Source organism: Eschrichtius robustus, chromosome X, assembly GCF_028021215.1.
Source record: "Eschrichtius robustus isolate mEscRob2 chromosome X, mEscRob2.pri, whole genome shotgun sequence".
Lineage (NCBI taxonomy): Eukaryota > Metazoa > Chordata > Mammalia > Artiodactyla > Eschrichtiidae > Eschrichtius > Eschrichtius robustus.
Genome location: NC_090845.1, coordinates 34159006 through 34179851, shown reverse-complemented (window position 1 = coordinate 34179851; position 20846 = coordinate 34159006). Strand labels below are relative to the sequence as shown.

The 20846-nt window shown below is 34.1% G+C and overlaps 1 protein-coding gene across 1 annotated transcript in view; it reads right to left on the bottom strand.

The window, feature by feature from the left end:
- Positions 1–20846, bottom strand: part of CFAP47 (cilia and flagella associated protein 47) — a 460447-nt gene that overhangs the window by 77224 nt on the left and 362377 nt on the right.

Genomic DNA, 20846 nt, shown 5'->3' with positions numbered 1-20846 from the left:
TGAAGTTCTAATTGCCAGTGTCTCAAATGTGACTGTATTTGAAGTTGGGGGCCTTTAAAGAGGTGGTTAAATTAAAATAAGACTGTTAAGGTGGGCTCTAATCCAGTCTGACCGGTGTCCTTATAAAAAAAGGAAATTCTGACACACAGACACACACCAAGGATGCCCACATACAAAGGAAAGACCATGTGAGGGCACAGTGAGAAGGCAGCCAGCTACAAGCCCAATAGAGACACCTCAGAAGAAATCAAATATCTCGGTCCCTTGATTTTGAACTTCCAGCCCCCATAACTATGAAAAAATAAATTTATTTTGTTTAATCCACCCAGACTGGTATTTTATTATTGCAGCCCTAGCAAACTGATACATGAAATTATCTTTCCTTCTATGTTATCTCAGAGGCTGAGGCATGGGATGCCACTGAACTTGCTTAGAGAATTTCTAATTCCAGGCTCTCAAAACAGGACAGATAGAGAAATTTGACTCCGACTGCCATTTGGCTGCTATGATCATGGAAAAGCTAGGGACGAAGCAGTCTTCCCTTCCAACCTGTATCTTGCTGACTGAGGTGCATGTATTGAATGGAAGCATCTATTGAAGAGCAAGAAGGGCATTTCAGGGATGGAATTTCCTTCATGAAGGATTAGAGACTGCTGCTGCTTTACTCTTCCATCTTTTACAGAGCTAGCTAATGTCTGAGATTTAATAAAGAACTTGTCCAAAGAAGACACCATTAAAAGAACCAGTGTACAAAAAGTGAGCACTAAGTAGAAGGTCACATTTACTCGTATAGGTCATTGGGGAATAGATACAAATCCTTGCTTCTTAGAAAAAAATGTTCAGCTTGAGACATATAATGCTTTTAAAGTAGATTTTTGGGGTTATTCAACACAAATATGATTGCTAAGGTAAGTTTTACATCATGAACTAAGCACCTGTAAGTTAAAGTTCTATGTTTGCTTTTTTAAAAATCTAAGAATACATTAGTAAAAAATAAACAAATAAAACTTAAAGGAAATACTGATTCCAATGTAAACATTCCATTGCTGGGTCAAAAATGAGTGAAAAGTCCACTATCAGAGCCTCCTGACCAGAGACACAGTAAAGGACAGAGTTTTCTGTTATTGAAGGCCTTCAAGCACAGGCTAATAACCACTGACAGTGATAACCAAGAGAAGGGTTTTGAGCTTTACATGAATATTTAGAATATCTTAATATGCCTTCCAGTCTTAATATTCTATGATAACATTTTTCCTTATAAATAGAAAAGATAACTAAGGTTTTAAAAATTAATGTCAGGAAATTGAATATTTTCTTGGAAAGTAACTAATCTTAATTTCAATTAAAATAATATCCCTTATTGATCAATTACCATGTCTTCCTTGTTCTCTGCACTGCTAAGTTGTGTTTGTGTGTATGTAAAATCTCTCTCTTCACCTGTAAGAATACTCTATGATATAATGTAAAGCATTTGAGATTTACAAGTTTAAATCTATGCTCTGATATTCATTAGTTCTGGGAAACTGTGAAAGTTATTTAAATTTCTAAGTGAGATTTTCCTCATATGAAAAAGGAAGCATATATATATATATATATATATATATATATATATATGAATATAATATACATATCAAGATTTTGCTATGGTAAAGGTACTGCTTCAGTTCCATCCAGATAATCCCATTTTGTACAGTATACATTGATTGTACACTATTTTATTCTTTCACTTATTCATTCAGAAAATACTCTGTGCCATACATTGTAATAAGGGATAAAATAGTGTAGAAAATAAATCCCTTGTTTTTCTGGATCATGCATTCCAGAATGTGTTGGGGGTGAGAAGTCAAACAATAAATAAAATGTATTATATGTATGGTGTTGTTAAGTAAACAATAAAGAGTTAGAGAGTGATGTGGATGTTAATATAGGGTGGTCCAGGAAGGCCTCTCTGATAGGTGTCATTTGAGCAAAGCACCTAAGGAAGTCTGAGAAGCCTTGCAGACATCCATGGTGGGAATACTAAGACAGCAGGTGGCTATATGAGTCTGAATTTAAGGGGAAATTGAGGCTGGGGCTATCAATTTAAAAGTTGTTTGAATTCACTTGTGACTGAATGAGAGCTCATCAGGAACAAGTATGGATAGAAATGAAAAGAGAAGACAGGGCCTTGGGCCTCTGCGAATTCAGGTGATAGGAACAGGGGAGAAACATGCAAAAAAGACTGAGGAGGCCTTACTAGAGAGATAGAAGGAGAATCAAGGGAGAATTGAATCCCGGAGGCCAACTGTTCCCAAAATGGTGAGAGATCAACTGTATCAAGTTGAGCTCATGGGTTGAGCAAGATGAGGATGCACACAGACAGATGATCAGATCTGGCAATGTTATGTTACTGATGAATTTCAAAAGAGCAGAATCGTCTGTAGAATGATGGGGAATAAAGTAAGATTAGCTTTTGCAATAACTTATAAGGGAAAATAATCTGAAAAAGAATCTATCTATCCATCTATCCATATCTATATCTATATCTATATAACTGAATCACTTTGCTGTACACCTGAAACTAACACAACATTGTAAATCAACTATACCTCAATTAAAAAAAAATGAAAAAAAAAGATAATGTATAAGAAATGAGGGCCATAAGTATAGACAACCTTTCAAGTTGTTTTGCCATAAAGAGGGATCAGAGAAATGGGATAGTACCTGGCAGGGATAAGGGGTAAAGAGAGGCATGTCTTTTAACATTAAGAGGTATTACTGCATGCTTGCTATGTTGATAGGCATAATCCCACAAGAATTATTACACAGAAGACATAGGAAAGAGCTGGAGAGCTCCACATAGTTGAGTAGGCATGGGATTCAGTGAACAGGTAGAGGGCTGGCCATAAGAACACAAAGAGCTTTTCCAATGTAATGGGAGGAGAGGCAAGGCACATGGATGAAAATAAAATTAGGCTGGTGGATGTAATGGAAGAACCAGACAATTAGATTCTGATTTGACTCTATATTCTTAATGAAATGGGAAGAAAGAATATCAGATGAGAGAAGGGGAGGAAACGCTGAATGTCAGTAGTGGTCATCAGGTTTCAATTCACTGTAGGAAATTTTACTAAAGGAAAAGAATGTGTCATCAACAGTTCATCATTCACTCACAGTTTACTTATTTCTCTATCTCCCTTTCTATCTATCCATCTCTACATCCATCAACCACTCTACCTATTGTAAAAGCCCCAAATTCTCTAAATCCTAAGAAGATATTAGTTCTCTCTCTGTTAGAATATTTTTCTGTATTTCTGAAGCTACGAAAATTGTATAAAATGACAGAAAAGAGAAATGGTACTGTGAGCCTTGGGTTCCATTTTACAAGCCCAGACCATATAAAATATTTTAATTAGTTCGATTTTCATTCTCTTCATAGAAATATTCTAGTGGTAGAAGTAGGTCTAAATTTCAGGTTATAGAGATTTTTCTGAAGGGCAGGCATCCAGGCATCTTTGCATAACAAAAGCTATAGCTTTGTGTTTTACAATAAAATCAGCAGCTTCACTGACTAGCTTAGAAATCTGCTTGCTTTATGCTAAAAATCATAATTACAAATCTGTCTGATTGGAACCTGAGCTCATTTGTGTGGAAAATTGGTCATCTGACATAATAGGAAGGGAAATTTTACAAAAAACATGAAATTATGCTCAGCTGCCAACATAATTTAATAAACATTCATGACAATTATCTGGAGACCTGGGTATGCTTTACGTCAGGCAGCAGCACACATTAAATGCCACTAAACACTGAGTTCTTGAAGACGTTTTCCAACTCACAAGTAGCAACACTGAATTTGAAAAAACATTTTTTTCTGCATATAATATTTTTATTATTCATTGCCAAACTGCATGATATATGTTAACTAAAATCAACACGAGACATAGAAATTATCTCCCATAAGGAAAAAAACATACACCTCTTTTCTAAATGCTTATTTACCTCTAATTATTAACAATCACATAAATTATGTATATTTTATCTTTTAAAAAGTAGATATTATAGATACCAAACACAGTGCATATCATTATCCTTCTGATTATTCTCTCTTATTATAGTATGATATAATCCTTATCCATTATAAAAACATTTGAGATAATTATAAACATGCAGTTGTAAGAAATGAAAGTACCCGTTACCCAGTTATCTCCCATGGTAACATCTTGTAAAGCTATAATGCAATACAAAATCCAAAATATTTACATTGAAATAGTGAAGATATGGAAGTTTCGGACTTCCCTGGTGGCGCAGTGGTTAAGAACCCGCCTGCCAATGCAGGGGACACGGGTTTGATCCCTGGTCCGGGAAGATCCCACATGCCGCAGAGCAACTAAGCCCGTGCGCCACAACTACTGAACCCGCGTGCCTAGAGCTCGTGCTCCGCAACAAGAGAAGCCACCGCAATGAGAAGCCCGTGCACCGCAACGAAGAGTAGCCCCCGTTCGCCGCAACTAGAGAAAGCCCGCACGCAGCAACAAAGACCCAACGCAGCCATAAATAAATAAATAAAAATAAAAATAAAAATAAAAAAAAGAAGTTTCATCACAAGTATCCCTCTGGTTGACATTTTACAGACATCCCTACCTCCCCCACTACTCTAACCCTGAATACTACTATTCTCCATTTCTGTAATTTTGTCACATCAAGAATATTCTATGAATGGAATCATATAGTATATAAATCTGGGGGATTGGCTTTTTCACTCAGAATAATACCCTGGGTATTCAATCAAGTTGTTGTACTTATCAATGCTTTGTTCCTTTCTATTGCTGAATACTACACAGTGGTATAGATATAACACCGTTTGTTTAACCATTCACACTTTGAAGGGCATCTAGGTTGTTTTCAGACTTTGGCTATTACAAATAAATCTGCTATGAACATTCAGGCACATATTTTTGTATGACATAAATTTTTACTTTTCTGGGATAAATTCCCATGAGTGTAATTGTTGGATGGTAGGGTAATTGCATGTTTACTTTGATAAGAAACAACCAAACCGTTTTCCAGAATGGCTGTACCCTTTTACATTCCCACCAGCAATGTATGAGTGATCCAGTTTCTCTACATCTTTCCTAATACTTGATGTCACTATTTTTTATTTTAGCCATTCTGATAGGTTTGTAGTGAAAACTCCTTGTGTTTTTATTTTGCATTTCTCTAAAGATTAATGATGTTGAACATCTCTTCATGTGCTTATTAACCATCAGTATATTTTCTCTGGTGAAATGCCTATTCATATTCTTTGCCTATTTTCTAAAAATTGTATTTTTATTAGTGAGTTTTCAGTATGTTTTATATATTCTAGATACTAACCCTTTGTCACATATGTGGTTTGCAAACATTTTCTCCCAGTTTATAGCTTTCCACTTTATCGTCTTCTCACGGGCTTTTATGGAGAAAAATATTTAGTTTGATGTCCAATTTATTAATTTTTCCTCTTATGGGATTTGTTATTGGTTAAAAGCAAGAACTGTTTGCTTAGCACTGTGTCAATTTTTGCATAAGGTCTGAGCATCCTGGCTGGAATTGCATTAAACCTATAAATCAAGTGGGATAGAACTGACATCTTTACTATATTGAGTCTTCCAATTCATGAAGAGAGTGTATCTCTCTATTTATTTAAATGTCATTTGATTTTGTCATTTTCAGCATACAAGTCCTGAACATGCTCTATTAGATTTACTTCTAAGTAATTTATTTATTTGGAGAGATTACAAACAATATTAGATTTTAACTTTCAGCTTCCACATTTTCGTTGGTAATATATATAAATACGATTGATTCTTTGTGTGTCGTTCTTATTTACCATGACCTTGCTGAATTCACTTAATACTTCTAAAAGGTTTTTTTTTTTTTTTTTAAGATTCCTTGTGATTTTCTGGTAGATAATTATGTGATATGAAGATAAGGACAGTTCATTTCTTTCTTTCATTCTATTTGCCTTTCATTTTCTTTACTTGCCTTATTGCACTGGCTGGGACTTCCAACAGTATGATAAACGCTGAGAGTGACATCCTTGTGTTGCTCCCTATTTTAGAGAGAAAGTATTCAATGTTTCATAACTGAAGGTGACATTATATTTTCTATACTGAATGACCTGTGATCTTTTTCCTTTATTCTTTTTAAGAGAGTAGATTACATTAATGAAATTTCAAATGTTCAACCAGCCTTTACATTTGGAATAAATGCCATATGCTCATGGGTATATTTTTTTGTTATATATTTTGATGGGTTCATTTTATTAATATTTGTTGAAGATTTTTGTGTCTAATTTCAGGAACGGTATTAGTCTGTAGCTTTCTTTAACTGTGATGTGTTTCTAGTTTTTGTATCAGGGTAATGCTGTCCTCATAGAATAAGTTGGAAGGTGTTTTTTCCTCTTCTCCATCTTGGAATAATTTGAGAAAGATTGGTGTTAATTCTTCCTTACATGTTTGGTAGAATTTGCCAGTGATGCCATTTGGGCCTAAAGATTTCGCCTTGGAAGTTTCCCAATTATTAATTTAATTTCTTTAATAGATGACTACTCATATGATGTATTTCATCTTTGGTGGATTTTGGTAGTTTGGAATTTACGAGAAATGGATCAGTTTCTCCTAAGTTGTTGAATTTATGTGTTTATAGTTGTTCATAATACTGCCTTATTTTTCTAATGTCTTAGGTTATCTGTAGTGATGTTGCCATGGGTTACTTGAACATATTTTAGGATTTTAACTGATTTATAGTGTTTTTGAGTCTATCACTTCATACAATTTTCTTAGTTGTTTAAAATGGTAATTCAATATACATACGCAACTTATTGCTTTCCATAGGTATCAATGTTTAACTGAATGAAATGTATCAATATGTACCTTATGTTTTAAAATGTACTCAGGATTTGTTTTAATCCGGTGTGGTGAGACATACAGACACAGAAATGACTGTCATGAAGAAAGAAGTTTTATACTCACATATCCCTAGGAACGGGAGGCATAGTATGCCATGCAGGGACACATGGGGAATCATCAAAATTAGTCATGGGGTGAGGGAATGGCCAAGAGCCTTTACTGTGGTTTTCATAGGAAGACTAAGCAGGTTTAGGATAGAGGGTATTTTCCTTACGATAGATCACAAATTCTAGAAGATGGTGTGGTAAAGTTTTAGGATTTAGAAAGGAGTGGAAGTTGTGGTTAAGAAAAAAAAAAAAGTGATGTACACTGCCACTGGGGATATGAATGTTGAGAATGAGGGATGACCTGGAAGAACAGGTGCTCATATGGTAACAGATACAAAAAAGGATAAATACATACTTATATACTTCCTGATGAAAGAAAGATAGATGGTGGTGGTAAGATCTCACACTTGCACAATGGGGATGAGACTTTAGAGGTGGAAAAGAACGGATAACTTAGCAAATATACATTACATATAAGGATTTGCTAATGGCTTAAAAATAATCCATCAATTATTCAACATTCTCTAACTACCTAAACATAGGCATATACTTTGCTATATATAAGCTTAGCATTCTTAAAACTCAGGTCTCATAAATAACAAACTAATGCCAAATGCTGAATTTGCTAACGTACTCATGAATTGAGTGCTTGTCTGCAAGACAAATGTCTCAGCATCTGCATTTTCCTCCTATCAGTTTCTTCCTGATAAGAAGTTTTGATAAAGATTACGGCACCATTTATATTTGATAATAAGATAAATAACACTCAAAGTTGGCGTCTTCTGCTGTTATCGAGGGGTTAGGGATTTCAGAGCATGCCCACTTGCTACAGGAAAAGAAATCAATTAGAGCTACAAGAATTCAGGAAGAATACAAGTGGCAAAAGGTAATGAATGGTTGTGCCTAGTCAAAATAGGGAAATCCTAGAATGGATGTTTTCCTAAAATGCATTCACCATATTCCTTTTATGAGATAACTGAAAAAACAGAAATCTAATCCTTTTGTAAGATTAAATTTTGACTTGTCCACAGAGCTGGTGACAGTAGAGTTTCGACTGTGTACTCATTTCCTACACATGGAGACCATGACAACTTATATCCATCTGATTTTCCTTTTAGACTTAAATATAAATAGGGGTGTCAGCTAAAAGAAGAAGAAAAATAACAATTTCAGTTCAGGTGTAATTGGATTTTTGACATATCAGAGCTCTGATTACATTTGACAGATGCATATTGATTTTCATTTTAAGCTCTTCTTATCCAACATACTTGGTTATTTCTGGAATTTTTTGCTTTAAATTAAATAAAGGTTTGAAGTGATAGAAGATTTTAATTAACTTCACTGACAATGTAATACCTACCCTGGAATTGGAGTCTGATATTATATTTTTTCATACAAAATAAACATAATGAGAAATATCATATTTATGTAGCATAAAGCAGGAATTTTGTTTTTTAGAATGCACCAAACAGGTCATAAGGTATGGCTTAAAACATGTTCTCACTTATCAGAGTCTAAGAATTAAAACAAAAATGTGAAGTCTACAAAACTGCATTGTTTCTCAAAAGTGACCCAAATGTGCTAAAGCTGTCACCACTGTTACTCTCTCTCCACACTTTATTTACAGTTTCCATCTCTTAAGGCTCTTGCATAGAAGCTAATGCACTGTATGTTTTTCCATACCCGTGGATTCTGTGCCAGTGATCTTCAACAGTCTTACCCTGATTTCTTCTCTATCTCATACATGTGGATAAATGCCCAATTTTAAGCATGTTTTATGGTTTCCCCAAGACAGGCACTTGATACTTGATCCGAACATAATAAAAACATCATTAGACCAGTAAAATGTGAAAGAGTATATTCCATTTACAAAACAAAATTTCCCTCTCTAACTAACGTCCTGTTGTATTCCAAAACTAGTAGAAAAGTATATAATTGACTTTTCATTTTACTTCTGAGCACTTTTATTCTAAATTTTTCTTTTTTATGCCTTTTCTAGCACCTAAAGAAAAAAGGGTTCCATTTTTTTAAGAAAATATTTTAAACTTAACATCGAAATTAGCATAATTGTTCCAAAACAATTATCCTGATCCTATATAGATCAGTTTTTATTAATGTTACCAATACAGAATGATAGAATCTTTGAGTTCTAACTTAATGGTCCTCATTTATAACCTCCCAATGAGTGTAGCAACATATTGTAAGAAGTCTATGCAAGACGGCCCCTCAGAAACCATTTGGACCCATCATCTGATGAGGAATTCCTATTTCTTATGGTACTCAGTGAAACAAAATTAGAAGGTTTTTCCTTGTTTGAGCCCCTAGTTCCACTGCTTAGAACTAACCAGTCTCAGGTTGAAGTTCTGCCCTCAGCAGGGATACAGAAAATTAAACTCTTGTCTTCCACACTTGGAGAAACTATTTTTCCAAGCTCACTATAATTTATCGCCTCAAGCACTAGACCCAGTTCTATATGTTTGCCAGTATCTTGCTAGTTATTCAGATTTTCAAGGACTTAACATCCTGACTATCTTGTCTCTGCTGGGTCCTTTACTAGGCGGTCCAAAACCGGTAAGCTCAGCTATGTGTTATATTTCACCTATGATGAATGATTTCCTGGATCTCTAAATACTGTCCTTGAATTTCTAACTCCATGGACTACCTGCCCATTAGGACATCACCACTTACACCTAGATTATAACATGTTGTCTGTTGCTTTATCCTTAATGCAAGATTTTCCAAATTTCCAATTTCACTCTTTCCTAACAGGTATAATTATGTCCGGTTTCTGCAGCACCAGTGTAAATTCAATCAATAGGTCTAGTTGGAGGTTTTGGCTACAAGTAGAATTGTCTAGCTATTTATCAGGTATTTACTAGCCATTTCCTAAGATATGACAAAGGATCCTTCATCAAGCAATATCCATGCAAAGAAGCAATCTATTTTCTAATATCTTAATAGACAGCATGTTTAATAGACCCAAACTATCTAGGTGTGATCTAATTAGTTCATAGCAATTACCTATATTCTCATACCTGAGAAAAGCAATTTTACTATCATGATTGAAATTTACTTTACATTTGTAGATAACCTTACTACAAAGTATGTTATCAAGAATGAAGGGACTTCTCTGGTGGTGCAGTGGTTAAGAATCCGCCTGCCAATGCAGGGGACACGGGTTCTAGCCCTGGTCCGGGAAGATCCCACATGCCGCGGAGCAACTAAGCCCACAAGCCACAACTACTGAGCCCGTGTGCCACAACTACTGAAGCCCGTGCGCCTAGAGCCTGTGCTCCGTAACAAGAGAAGCCACCACAATGAGAAGCCTGCGCACCGCAACGAAGAGTAGCCCCCGCTCGCCGCAACCAGAGAAAGCCTGCACACAGCAACAAAGACCCAACACAGCCAAAAATAAATAAATAAATAAATTAATTAATTAATTGAAAAAAAAGAAAGAAGTAAGCCAAACCCAACAATGTGCTCCCAAGCCACACACCACGTATTCAATTTATGCTACTCGTGCTTTGAACCCACACGTGAGACATTCTGATCTCCAAAATACTATGTCTTGAAGACCACAGTCAAACATTGTAGAATATTGAGATTAATTATACATTTGGCATTCTAGCATACTTTCTCTTCCTGCTTTTTGTAATACATAAAGTTGCTAAATAGTCTATGGTTTTACGTAAGACATAGATGACATGGACTCCAACAAGACTCTGTCAGCAATTTATTATAGCCGTCAGTGCAGGTTAATTCATGCATTCACTTTTTCCCTTCGGTAAGGACTTTTCTAGCCACCCTATTCAAAACTGCACCTCCAACACTATGACTGTCTTTAACCCCTTCCCCTGCCTAATTTCTCCCCCCATCCTATTTGATCATTGTCTGTCTCTTTCCATGAGCATGTAAATCCCAGGAAGGCAGAGATTTTTGTCTATTTGGCTCCCTGTGTATCTACAGAACTTAGAATGGGATCTTAGCATATGGTAGTTCTTAATAACTATTAGTATTTAAATGGATTCAGCAAGGAACTGTTCTAGTTGCTGGGGATACTGTAGGAAATGAGACAGAAAATATCTCTTGCATCATGGAACTTAACTTCTAGTGGAGAAAAAGAAGAGAATAAATAGATAACTGCATAATAGATTTCAAGTTAATTATTTAGGGAGAATTAGTGGAGGGTGCTTTCAGAGAAAACTTCTCTAAAGAAGTGACGTTTAGTGGAGGCTTCAAGGATTTGGAGAAAGTTAAACAAGAAGTTGGGTAAGAGTGTTGCAACCAGAAGTGTGAGCAATGTAAAAGCTTAAATAGGAATTGGCTCAGAATGTTGATGCAGTCAGTAGCTCAGTGAAGGGTGGGAAAGAGTAGAGAAGGTAAGGTCAGAAAGAAAAGCACGGACCAGGTCATGGCGGGCCTTTCTGACCTCACCTCCTAATGTTGAACTGGAAAACATGGGAAGGTTTTAAACAGCATAGTGATACGACCCAATTTTTGTTTTACCAGAAATCGCTCTGTCTTCTGTGTGCAGATTAGAGTATGGGGTATAAGACTGAAATACAGGAAGCAGTTGCAGTAGTTCGGGTGGTATAGTCTAGGGTGGAGGTGCTAAAAAGTGATCAGAAATGGGATATATTTTTATGGCTTTGCTATCAGTATTTACTCATGGGCTGGAAATTTGCAATGAGAAAATAAAAGAAATCAAGTATGACTCCTAGGTTTTTGGAAAGATAAACTGGATAAATAATGGTGTCATTGACTAAGATGAAGAATTATTTGGGGAATAAACTAGCATGGGTGAGGAGACAGGTATATCAAGCATAATATTTAGTAAGAGATACCTGTAAGATATCCATGTGAAGATGAAAACATGCAGCTGAAACTCAGGAGGAAGTTTAGAGTTGGAGATATAAATTAAGAGGCCATGTATAGATGGTATACACAAGGCTGAAAAAAAAAAGTCCAGGAAGATATTATAACTGGGGAAGAGACTGGGATAAGCCCTAAATCAAGCCAACATCTAGAATTCTGATAGCAGGTAAGAGACAGAAAAGAAGATTTAGAGGAACTGAACAATGACATCAGAAGAAAACTAAAGCCAAGTGAATATAACATTTTAAGGAGAAAAAAAGACAACTACGCCAAAGGCTACTGAGAGATAAAGTAAGATAAGGACATAGCACTGACCTACAGATAATGAAACATAAAAGTCGTGATTTCCTAGACAAAGGCAATTTCAGTCAAACTGTCAAGATTAAATCGTCACTGAAGTGAGTTTGAGAATTGGAGAAAAAGAAGTCAAGACATTCTGTACAGCAAAGGAAACCATCAATAAAATGAAATGGCAACCTACTGTATGGGAGAAAATATTTGCAAATCATATATCTGATAAGGGATTAATATCCAAAATATATAAAGAATCCATACACTCAATGGCAAACAAACAAACAAACAAACAAAAAACACAAACCCCAAAACAATCTGATCACAAATGGGCAGAATATCTGAATGGATATTTTTCCAAAGAAGACATGCAGATGGCTAATAAGTACCTGGAAAGATGTTCAACATCACTAATGCAAATCAAAACCACAATGAGATATAGCCACATGCCTGTTAGAATGGCTGTCATCAAAATGATATGAGATAACAAGTGTTGGTGAAAATGTGGACAAAAGGGAACCCAGCACAATGCCCTAAGTGCCCACTGATGAATGGATAAAGAAAACGTGGTATATACAATGGAATAGTATTTAGCCATAAAAAGGAATGAAATCTTGCCATTTGCAACAACATGGATGGATCTCAAGGGCATTACACTAGGTGAAATAAGTTAGACAGAGAAAGATAATACATAATATATATAATATATAACTGAATCACTTTGCTGGTACAACTGTAACTAACACAATATTGTAAATCAACTGTGCTTCAATTAAAAAGTTTTTAAATTAATGATATGGAAAAGTTTTACAACTTAATGGCAGATATAAAACAATGTAGTATCATTAAAAATTGGCAAAAGTTATGAAAATGCAATTTACAAAAAGTCAAATGTAAACATTAATGTTAGATCTGAAAGTTCTGCTTCATGGAACCCAATGGACTTCTTACATTAGCCAGCTGAATGGCTTCATGTTGACAACAGAGGCATTAATTTTCAAAGAAGGGGATGTTACCTAACATTTACCTGTCTACCTACATATCTATATTTAAATAAAGCTAAAATAGAATACTGACATTTTTAAAAGTCACATAAAAATGACACTAACTAAAATCATATCTGATTAGTTTCAATTAGATATAGAAAATTATGTGGAAAAACAAAGGCCTGATGTTTTAAAGAAAAATATAAATAGAGCAACACAGTTAAATGTATCGTCCCTATGTGCTTTTCTGCCAGGAATCTTTGTCTAACCAGAAGTAGGATTCCCTAACATTACAATTACTCTGTGGACAACAATCTAAGTTAAGGCTCTAAATATTTTCTTTTAAATTGAAGATAAAATTTCATTAGTCCTTACAGAAATTATTTACACTGTGTAAAACGTTTTGAATAGTGTGCTAATCCTTTTACCATTGCATCATGGAATATCAAGAGTACTAAAGCGATATGACAGTCATTATATGAGTACTTTTAATTATATTACCCTTTCTCATGAAAATGACTAAAGGTTTTCTATTCTTGAGTAAAGCGTTATTTTAAGCAAAGCCTTTTTTGTTATCTGGGAAGCAATAAGAGAAAATATAATAGTGAGCTGTTACACTTAAAATCAGTAATAAAATATTAAGTATAAATGATCATAAAGGTAGCTTATATTATGTGACAACAAATTGTATATTTTCTGTTGCTCTAATATCACAAAAATAATGAGATATATTGTTAATACTATCACTTTTTTAAAAGGTGATCTGAAGTGGTTTTAAGCATGATTTGTCCATTAGAACACATGCAAAAAACATTTAAAAAATGAAATTTAAATGTTTTTGAAGGCACAAAGCTGCTGAACTAGTGAAAATACATAAAATGACATTGATACAAAGATTCAATATCACAGAAATGTCATTTCTTCTTACATGTATAGAGTTATAATTTAAATTATAAATTTAATTCCAGTAAATATTCTATCAGGTTTTCTCTGGAGGTAGTCAAGTTTATTATAAGGTTCCTACAGATAAATAAATAGGGAAGAACAGCCAATAAAATCTTAGAAAGGAAAAGCAATATGAGAGAGCCATCTTCACCACGTATTAAAGCACATTATAAAGCCTCTCTAATTAAAACAGTGTAGTTTTGGCTCTAAAAGACAGATCAGTAGAATAGTAGAGATAACCCAGAAAGAACCCAAGTACATATGGCAGTCTATGATAATGTTGGCATGTCAAATCAGTAGGGATAAGATGGGCTTTTAAATAAATCTTGAAGAAATAGATAGCCATTTGGGTAAATTAGGTGGAGAGAAACACCATGTTCTTGGATTGAAAGACTCAATAAGTCAGTATTTCTAAGATGCCAGTTGCCCCCAAATCAATGTATAGTTTCAATACAATTCGAAGTCCTCACGGGGGTATGTGTGTGTATCTGTGTTCCTGTGTGTGTTTGGAAATTAACTAGCTGATTCTGAAATTATTATGAAAGTGCAAAGGATCTAGAATAACTATGAAAATCTTGAAGAAGAGGAAAAATTTGAAGGATTTACGTTACTACATGTTAAGACTTGCCATATAGCTATAGTATTTAAGACATATGGTATTGGTGCAAAAATATATGAATAGACAACTAGAAATGAATAGAGTACAGAAAGAGACTCATACACATTCTGCCAATGGATTTAGGAGAAAAGTGTCACTGCAATTTAAGAAAGGATGGCTTTTTCTTTAAACGGTGCTAGGACAATTAGGTACACATAATGAATAAAATGAACCTTGACTCTGATATCTTATCATATTTAAAATTATTGAGAAAAGTATCAGGAAAACTGAATAATGCTTCTAGTAAAAAGAGGAACATATCTTCATGACTTTATGTCCCAAGCTATTAAGATTATTGCCAGTATACAGTACCTAGATATCAACTTTCTGGGAGAATTGCCTTCAGCCGAAGAGAGTCACCTGACCAAGGTTAAACTCCTTTCCAGCATTAGACTACATTTCATGATGGATTGATGGGATGGGGGGTGGGAGGGTTGTGGGTGAGGAAATGAGATATAAAATCCTGGCTTCCTCATCCCAAATTGGGGAAACTCTGAAGACCTATCCTAGTTTTGGTGCTTGCCAGGGTGTGAAATGACACCTTTGTCCCCACCTCCCTCTGTTCAGTTTTGCTTCATCCTCTTCTTCCCCCAGTACTGTTGATCCTCATACACTTCTCCCTAATACAATTCCTGCATGCTCACCTCCTTCTCAGAGACTGCTTCCCAGGAAAACCTTTTTTGCAACAGTGACATTTAAGATACTTCTGAGTGAAAGTTGGACAGATATTTAAAATTTTTATTTTATTATTTACTGATTGACGTTTTAAAGCTGTCTTCTATTTATAACAGTATTTTGTAGTTGAGTAAGAGTCCAAGCCCTACATTCAAGCACAAGCTCCAGCACATACTGTGGGTGTGATCTTGGATATAACTCCTACACGTCTCAGTATACTCATCTCTAACATAGGGGTAATAATAGAATCTATCTCATAGGGTTGTTGTGAAGACTAAATGAATTAATATTTGTAAAGTGCTTAAAATAGTTCCTGGAACAGAGTACATTGCTACTGCTCATGACAAGTGACACTGCTTTCTATTAAAATACAATTAGGTAAATTATTATATAGGTGATACAAGGGAATGCCAAAATTTGTGAAAGTGGTATATGAATTTGCTGATTTTTTAAAATTAAAATGTTGAATGAATAGAATACGTAAAGGATTAGGGATATCAAAAGGAAGAACAAGTTTGAATTACTTTTTAAATATAGTTATAGATATAGATATCTACAAAGTTGGATACTCTTAAAATATGGATATAAATACAGAAATAGATATCTACTGTCCTGTAAGATATCCTTTTCTAGAAAAGGTATTCACCAAGGTAACAAGACTGTTTCATCAATGAGTAGTTGATGAAAATTAAAATCATTTGTCTCATAACTGTGTCACCTAAAGAACAAATGGATTTCAGAAGAAAAATAACTGCTATTTATTTCTTTGTTCATTTTTCAGAAATATATTTCCTGGCATGTACTGGCAGTGTACTAGGTCTTGTTTCATCTAAAACTGAAGAAAATCAGGAATCCACCTTTGGGTTTACCTATTGTCACCTATACAAGTAATACTAATAAACAATACTTGTATATACCTTTAGTGTTTAGACATTTCTTCACATGCACAACTGCGTTTGTTCTTCAAAAAATATCCTATCAGGTGAAACTGATTTTCATTTCTTCTGATGTCCAAAACAGGGTCTAGAGAGTACAGAAACCAGCTCAAGCTAACACAGCTTTTCCACATTACAGTCATAACTAGAACACAGATTCTCACACTGCAAGTCTAATGCCCTATCCCTGCAGCTTGACTCCTTTACTAAAGTCCTACATCTAATTTTATACATATATAGATTTGTAAACTAGTACCTTACTCTCCAGCGCTACACTATGATATATAATAATGCTAATCCACCCGCCCCCATTTTTTTTTAAACTTTCACAGTCAGAGGACCCAGGAAAATGTTTCAGCTAAGATTTTTTTCTCAAGAGTTTAATCTTGATTTGGCTTCAGTGACATTTGATTACTTCCTAGTAAAAGAGAAAAGGAACACTGCAACTCTTACACATGTATCAGCGTTGTAGAAGGATGGCTTCTGAGATCACAATTCACCTATATACTCTTGTCTCATTTTTGGTTACTCGACCTAATTAGATGTGTAGACAAGAATGAGCTTCAAACTGAAAACCTGGCAGGTTAAGATTCTTCGCTGACAGGAAGACCCTTTTTTTTTTTTTTTTTTTTTTTAACTCCTGTCTAGTTTCTGTCACCAGTTTTGAAAGAAAGATAATGAAAATAACAGTGAAACTACTAAAAACAAAATGAAGTATTTAGCTATCTGTAGCCTAGTACGGAACTCATTCTAAGGAAGAAAAATTCTAGGAAAACAAAAATGTTTCCTTGGAGGAATGAAATGGATGTGAACATCTTTTTCCAAAGTAAAAAAAATAGTGTCAATGGCTAGAGTTCTTGTCTTGGTATGTATGTATGTACGTATTTATGTAAGTATCTATCCATCCATCCATCTGTCCATCTAGCGATGCATCCACCCACCCGCCCACCCATCCAATTTTATTAAGGGATTTCATAAATGCAAAGGAACTTAAAATTTCAGAAAGAAGTTAATATGAGGAGTATTTGCAGAAATTATTTTTATCCATGTCCTTTTGTCATATATAGAGCCAAATGTTGGTAAAGTCAGGCTGTGACTGGGATGATGCATAGAGCAGCTTACCATGGACTGAAGCAGCAGCATTCACATTTGCGGAATATATACTAGTCTTACCAGCTATCACTTGGTTTCCCTTTAATGCCTAGCACTTAACTGAATTGAACTGAATGCACTGTCACATTACTTGGCAAATTGGACGATACAAGTTTAGAACCTCTCCACTCAATCAATTCACCTGAGATCGTGTAGATGTAGAAAGACTTAGTTTTAAGGATACATATGCTTTATATGGTATATGAGATTTTCCCTAGAAGCGATTTTTACAATATGGTCAATGAATCCCAAAGTCTCTAAAAGTGTCGATAGCAGTGTAAGAAACAGAGATCCCATTTCTGTTGTACCCTTACTGTTTATGCTCCCCAAATCATCAGGGATATCCATAACACTAATATTATAACATATAAGAATACCAGAGCAAATAACAAATTTCTTGAAAATAAACAAACCCCTCTGGAGATTTTATTATATACAGAAGCAGAGAATATATTTGGAACTGTCAACCCACTGCACAGCCAGGGTTGTCCATTGCTAGTTGAAAAATAAAGCAAAGACGGCATTAAATTTGAAAACCATTTGAAGACAGCAAGAACAATATAAATTATAGTTAAGAAAGTATGCTTAGGGACTTCCCTGATGGTCCAGTGGCTAAGACTCTGCTCTCCCAATGCAGGGGGCCCGGGTTCGATCCCTGGTCAGGGAACTAGATCCCATATGCCGCAACTAAGAGTTCACATGCCTCAACTAAAGATCCCACATGCTGCAACTAATGATCCCACATGCTGCAACTAAAGATTCCGCATGCCGTACCTAAAGATCCCGCATGCCACGACGAAGACCCCGCACATGGCAATGAAGATCCCACATGCTGAACTAAGACCTGGCACAGCCAAATAAATAAATAAATATTAAAAAATAAATAAATATCTATGTACCAAACGGCATTGCCTTAAAATATACACAGCAAAATTTTAAAAAAAGAAAGTACATTTATAATTTTTCAAATTTGAAAATTTTTAAATGGAACACAAAATGTTGGTCTCTGTGTTGCATAGAAATTACATTATATATAATTGCTAACTGGATGATTTAGTTAGTTTTTAATTTGAAAATATCTTAAAAATCATTTGCTGCAGAATAAAGAACCAGGAGTTTAAAAAGAAACAAACAAACAAAAAATAAGCAGTCATTTCAATATATAAGTAGTCCAAAATTAGTAAACAAAGATGAAAATTTTATAAACTAATGCAATAAGATTGTTGACTTTGGTAAAAGAAACAATAATTTCCATAATTCCCATACTCTATGTTTAGAGTGAATGATTCCCTGCCATTTTATTAATTTATTTACCTTTTGACCACCTTTACCCATTATTTGTATTATTTAAATAAAAGTACTGCCACTGGAAACTTTATGTTTTTTTCATGGAAAAATGAACTTTATTAATATTTATAAATACTGTGCTCAAAAATATTGAGGAAATAAGTGGTCATGGATAAGAAGATTAAATATTGTAAAGATGTAGTTCTTCCCAAATTTGTCTATAGGTTTAATGTAATTTCAATCAAATGTTTACTGGGACTTTTCAGAACTTGTTAAAAAGTTGTTCTAAATTTTTTTCCAGAAGGATAAATAGATGATAGAAGGAAAGAAATGATTTAAATGATAATGAGAAAATAGAAATAAAATAAGAAAACACAAACCTGTAGGATTTAAACCATATGGCACTGGAACAAGACCGGAAATACAGATCTATGTAACAGAGTACAGATGATTGAATATAGGATGTCACATTGCAAAAATAAATAACAACAGAATAATAATTATTATTCAATTAAAAGATGGAAATCTTGCTAATTAAGGGGGAATCAAATTAGATTGTAATTACAGAGCAAAAAAGCAAAATCTGGATGAATTAAAGGAACAAATGAAAAAGATACCTACCTACCTATAACTCTTTCCCCATTATAAACAAAGGAGAAGAAAAAAAGAAAATAGAGGTGAAGTTTCAATTGATTCAAATGTAGAAAGGCTTTGAAAGTGCAGAATCAATGGAAAAAATGAAAAAAAAAGAAAATGTCTCATATATTTAATGGATAAGTAAAATTAAAATATAAGCAGACATATAAATAGTTACTACAAATACAACAAAGTTGTTATTTGGCATTGAGGTGATTTCCAATTTTTTGCTGTTATAAATAATTCAATATCAAACACCTCTGTGGATAAATAATCCATCTTTTGATTATTTCTTGTAAAGATCTCACCGGAATTGGAATTACTGGGTCCAAAACGTGATAATGTCTAAGTTTCTTTATATACATTACACAAAGTGCTTTTCAGAAATTATGTAGTGATTTATACTCCACTAATCAGTGTTTGTTCCAATTTCATCACAGTTTAATTGAAATAGAAAAATTTTTTTAAAAAGGAAAAAGAAAACTTAGCTGGCTATCATTTAAATCAAGATCTATTTGAATATTAGGGACTTTGAACATATTTTCAGTCATTATTTGGACAGCGGTACTTCCTCTTTTGTGAACTGCAGTTCATACTCCTTTTAATACATTGCAAAGAAAGAGAAAACAAAGATGTTGAAATCAGACATATGGTAGTTCGGCTTTGCCAGTAAGCAACTGTTTTGATTTTGTGTAAGTTAATTTTTCTGAATTGCAATCTCCTTGATTCAATAATAATAATAATAACACCTATACAATGGAGTTGTTGTGAGTATCAAATGAAATAAATTAATGAGGTTCAGGATGCTAAAAAAAATGACTATAGTATATATAAACGAAAGTCATGAACCCACTTATATTGGAATGTTAGTAGTAGTTACTGATTTTAGTTATTATTTTTGTAATAATTATGTTAAGATAATTTGTATTTTATATGTACAATAATTATTATGATTAGTTTTTTGTAATGAAAAGTATTTTAAGCAAATTCATATTTTGTGAGCTTTAGATTTTTAAGCAAATTCATTATTTCTTATGCCTTAGATTTTTTTTTTTTTCCTATTCATCAATATGCAGCTGGGATTACTAATGCATGTACACCCTATAATACATTTTCAGGGAATTGTCAGCTTTGCAAAGATGGAATTATTTTCATAAGTGCGAGCAGCTTTAGCACACTAGGTATTTTTAATTTTCCAAAATCTTCTTTGACTCACACAGTTATGTATTAAGTGGCATGACATTCAACCATTCACAATCTCAGAGATAAGATTTTTTGCAAGTTGTATTCATGCGATAAGGAATGAAAAAAAAAGTGAAGATATAATGACTATATGTAAAGGTTATACTCTCCATGTTTTTCTATCAACTTACTAAAATTTGTGTCAAAATTTTTAACTTGTACATTTAATTTTCATTAAATATTTATTA